The sequence below is a fragment of the Fukomys damarensis genome, unplaced genomic scaffold (assembly GCF_012274545.1).
Source record: "Fukomys damarensis isolate Sample0158 unplaced genomic scaffold, DMR_v1.0_HiC HiC_scaffold_9, whole genome shotgun sequence".
Classification (NCBI taxonomy): domain Eukaryota; kingdom Metazoa; phylum Chordata; class Mammalia; order Rodentia; family Bathyergidae; genus Fukomys; species Fukomys damarensis.
Window position 1 is genome coordinate 33,692,909 of NW_022900921.1, and position 5,305 is coordinate 33,698,213.

A 5,305-nucleotide genomic window follows, 5' to 3' on the forward strand; every position below is an offset into this window, starting at 1 on the left:
CATTGATTTTGAGCTATTAGTCCGTTAAAATGATATAAAAATCCATGTCTTCTGCCCCACAACCCACAACGAGGCATTCAACAGCAAAACTAACATCATAGATGATGTTTCACAGAACCCACTGGCAGATTTCAGGGTCAGAGATTCCCAAAAGAGGAAAATTTCCTAGAGAGTTGCTATATAAAGATTCTTAGTCTTTCTCTTTGACTATTCTGAACCACTCTTCTCATGTTGTAGGGCTAAAAGAGATTAGAACAAGATGTTAAACTAAAAACATATGCCGTCTTCTCCAAATCCTTTCAATTACCAGAATATGTATTTTTTCTTTTTCTTCTTGTCCTTTTGGTGCTGGGAATCAAACCTAGGGCCTCACACATAGTAGGCAAGCACACTGCCGCTGGGTTCAAGTTCCAATGTCTCCCTCTCCCTCTCCCTCTCATTTTTGGAGACAGGATTTCACTATGCTGCTCAGGCTGGTCTCCAACTCCTAGGCTCAAGTTATTCTCCTCTCAGAGCCTCCCAGGTAACTGGGAGTAGAGATTAAGATATATAGTTTTTAAACTAAACAAATGTATAATAATACCATAAAACAATAATGATTAACATTAATGGAGTAGAAATGCTGAAAATTCTCTGAAAGATCACAAGACAGGATTGGGTTGGGAGAGGAAGCCACAGGGGAGGGGACTAGTTTAGAGAGGAAGTAGATCTGGCATGTGATCAATGCTTAGAGACTGGATTCCAGATGCAGGAAAATGAGGTCCCCACACTATGGGGTGCTTCTAACTTATTTGAAACAATGCATCCAAAATCTAACAGTAAATAATCTTCAACCAAAAATTGCATTTCTGTATATCTTCTCCAGAAAGACAAATGTGCATGTGCCCAAAAAAGATGAATAAGACATTCATTATGGGAGGGATTAAATTATGATATAATCATTAGATACATTTACGATAGTAAAAACAGCAGGGGATTTGGCTCAGTGGTTGTACTGCCTGCCTCACAGCGCAAGGGACTGAGTTTGATCCCCAGTACCAAAAAAAAAAGTAAAAACAAAATCCATAAAACACAAATATTCTATACCATCATATAAAGATCACCAAGGTATTAAGTGAAATAACTAAAAAAAAATGGATTTATCTTATATTGAAATAAAATTCCAATGGCACAAAGAAAATGGTATATTCATATAAACGAAAACTAGTCATAAAAAATGATTGCATTCCTTCGTTTTCTATAAGATGGATGGGCTGGAGTTCATTATGGTAAGTGAAATTAACCAGGCACAGAGAGAAAGCTACTGTATGATTTCACTCATATGTGGGATCTAAAACAGTTAACCTCAGAGAAATTGAGAGTACAATAGTGTTTAACAGAGGCTGGGGAGAGTATGGAGGGGGACAGGACAAGGACCAAGTCATAGAAAAGAGTAGGACATTCTGGTGTGCCATTGCACAGTAGCATGATGATAGCTATCAATTACATACCATTTATTTCAAAAAGTGAGGAGTCATAGTCAAGAGATGAGAAGTTTTTTTTTTTTTTTTTTGGTACTGGGGATAAAAGGCAGCAGAACCACTGAGCCAAATCCCTGGCCCAAGAGATAATAGATTTTTGAGGAGATTTTCTTACTTGATTTGAACATCTGCACAATATATACATATATTGAAATGTCACATGGTACCCCATAAATATGTAAAATTTTATTTATGTCAGTAAAAATAATTTTAAATTTCCCAATAGCTATTTGTCTCTATCTATCTGTGTGTGTGTGTGTGTGTATGTGTGTGTGTATATATATATATATTTATTTAAAAAATATATGTCAAACTGTTGACCATGATTACATTCTTTATCTACATACTTCAATATAGTTTGAACTTTAAAATATTAGGATATATCAATATATATTATGCATTTTTAAAAATAAAGTTTTTAGAGCATTTCTCAGACAAAGAAGTAGAAACCTCAAATAAACATATGAAAAAATGTTCCACATCACTGGTCATTTGAAAGATGCAGATGAAAATAACACTGAGATTCCACCTCACCCCACAAAGAATGGCTGCTATCAAAATAATCAACCAATAACAAACGCTGGCAGGATAATGGGGAGAAAGGAACCCTTCTCCACTGTTGGTGGGAGTGCAGACTGGTGCAACCACTGTGGAAATCAATATGGAGATACCTTGAACAACTAGGATTAGAGGTCCCATTTGACCCAGTTATCCCTCTGCTGGGTATCTTCCCAAAAGATTAAAAGAATCATACCACAGTGATATATGCTCACCCATGTTTATAGCGGCACAGTTTGTAATAGCTAAAACTTGGAAACAGCCTAATTGCCAATCAGCTGGAGACTGGATAAAGAAAGTGTGTTTCATTTTTTTAAAAAATAAAATGGAGTACTATTCAGAGCCATAAAGAATGAAAAACTAGAGATATTTATAGGTAAGGGGATGCACATTGAGGACATACTCTTAAGTAAAATTAATAGGATACACATGTGTAAATACTGAACCGTTTCTCTGGTGTGATAAACTAAAGTGTTAATAAGGATCAAAATGTATAAGTAATATTTTTAATAGAAAAAAATGTGTAAAGTTGTAGGGGAGATGGAAGGGCTAGGGAAAGGTAAGAAGGGAAAAAAAGTAAGAGAAAAGGAAAAAAATAGGAAACAGTCTTTGTAAATAGGGAAGGGTGGAGGGGGTGAAAGGAGGGCAGGAGAATGGGGAAAAATGAGAACCAAGACCTGTCATGTAAAGGCACGAGATCCTGATGATGAATGTAACTGTGCTGTATATCTAAAGTGTACCAATAAAGAAATAAAGTTTTCAGGGTGTAAAAGAAAAAAAAGCTATCTCAAATACCTAAAAAGCTTGAATTAATGAACTTCTAGTTAATAGTGTTCATCCAAACAAATTACTTCCTACTGTGATTACTGAGTCTCATTATATTCAGAGCTGTAAGTTATTTGATGGAAGTTACTTTGACAAGTATTATTTGGGACAGATTGGTCTAGAATTGAAAAAGTATTGTTTCAGTTGATTTAGAATAAAGTAGATATATGATGAATCTCGTCAATAAGAATGAATAAAGGAGACAATTCTTAATTTTTTGTCTAGTGTTTGTTACCCTGACCAGTAAGGTGCTATGTTATACAGATTATAAATATAACAGAAGTATATTTAGAAGCTGGGTCCAAATCTTCAGAATCTACCATAAATTCATGTCAGTACTTCAGTATAACGTTTCAATCTCATTCTTCAAATGGAATTTTCTCTTTTCTAAAACCTAAACAATGTTTTTACCAAGTTACTTATTATTTATTATATATATTTATTATTTCCTTCCTTCTGTTGCTTTGAGTTTAATCCCCCCGCCCCAATACTGGTGACTGAACCTAAGGCCTTTGCACTGAGCTACATTCCTATCCTCTTTAAATTGTTTTTGTTGTTGTTGTTGTTGTTTTTATTTATTTTTAAATTTAGAGACAGGGTCTCACTAAGTACCTAAATTGCTCAGGCTGAGTTAAAATTTGTAACCGTCCTGTTTCAGCCTTTCAGAATGCTGGATTAGAGGTGTATGCCACCACACCCATTTAATCTTCTTTTCCTAAACTATGTGTTTAGTGCTGTAAATCTTCCTGTCAGCATTCCTTTAACTGTGTCCTGCAAATGACTGTATGTTGTATTTTCCCCTTAACTCAGGTAAGTATATTTTTTAGAATTACTTTTGAGACTTCCTCTACCTTTGTGGATTATCTAGAAGCACTGTATGTCACTTAGCTTCTAAGTGTTTGAGATTTTTCTGTGCCTTTCTGTGTTTGATACTTTAATGGACAGAGAATACACTCTGTATTATTTCAATTTTAAATTTATTGAGGTCTGTTGTGTGACTTAGGGTGTGCTCTGGCTAATACATTTTCTTGAAAAGAATATGTCTTCTGCTATTGTTAAAGGATTTTGTAAATGCTGATTAGGTGTCATTAGTTGATAGTGTTGTTCATCTTTGTGTATTTTCTGTCTAGCTGTTGTATCAATTTGTCTTGCTATTGAGAAAGGGGAATTGAAGTCTCCAATTTAGCTGAGAATTTATCTATGTCACTTTTCAGTTCTTTCCATGTTTGCTTCATATATTTTCCTGCTGTGTTTTTGATGCATATATATTACAGTTGAGTGAGCCAAAAATAGTCCAGTTTCTTGTGCATGACAAAGAAAGAATTGCCAAGCATACACCTCATGGTATGTAGTAAGTAGATACATTTATTGATCACAGTTTGGTAGCAGGAACAGGGAGAAGGGCAAAAGGGTAAAAAAGGGTGAAGGGAAAAAGGGACTCAAGTGCCTTTATCAAGGGGATAAAAAGGGACTTAATAACTCAGGCTTCCAGTATTTACAGGGTGAGAAGCCACTGATCTCAGGTGTCTCCCCTGGTCCCTCTCACTGATGTCCTTATGCTTGGATAATCATTAGGGTGTTGTGGTGTTTATGGTTGAATGGAGAGAGGTGAAACAACATCCCTGTTTTAGGATTATGGAAGCATGGATAATCATTAAGGTCTGTGGCATTTACAGTTGGCGGAAAGGGAGTGACTCACTCAGCTCTTGTTTCTAACTGTACTAATGTGCTTAGCACTGATAAGTTTTCTTGGTAGACTTATCCTTTTATCATTATAAAATGTCCCTGTCACTGATCATTCTTTGCTCTGAAATCTGCATTATTTGTTATGATTGTATGTTGGCTAATGTTTACACTTGATCTTAACCAAAAGCACGAGAAGCAATGTTGGCTAATGTTTAAATGACACATCTTTTGCAATGGTATGTATCTTTGCTTTTAGCCCATGTTTTAAAATTCACTCTGCCAATCTCTTTTATTGATGTGTTCAGACTATTCATATATAGTGAAATTATTTGAGCTTTTAGGGCTTACTAATGCCATTTTATATTTTGTATTATCTTATCTTTATTTTGTTTTTTGTTTGGTGTGTTTTATTTTATCTGCGCTCCTACAGGTTATTTGAACATTTTTCAGAATTCCATTTTAATATAATCTAATGCTTTTAAATGTATTTTTTATGATTTTCTAGTGTTTCCTGTCAGTATTAAAATTTCTATCACAATCTACTGTTGCTGTCATTTTATGAGTTGAGTGAAGTGTAGACACCTCATATTACTTTGTCCCCTTTCAGAGTTTGATTTTAAAGAGTTTTCTTTATCTGCATTTAGAATCACATCGAACAGTGTCATACTTTTTGCTTAAACCCTCAAACATAATTTAGAAAACTCACGAGGCAAAGG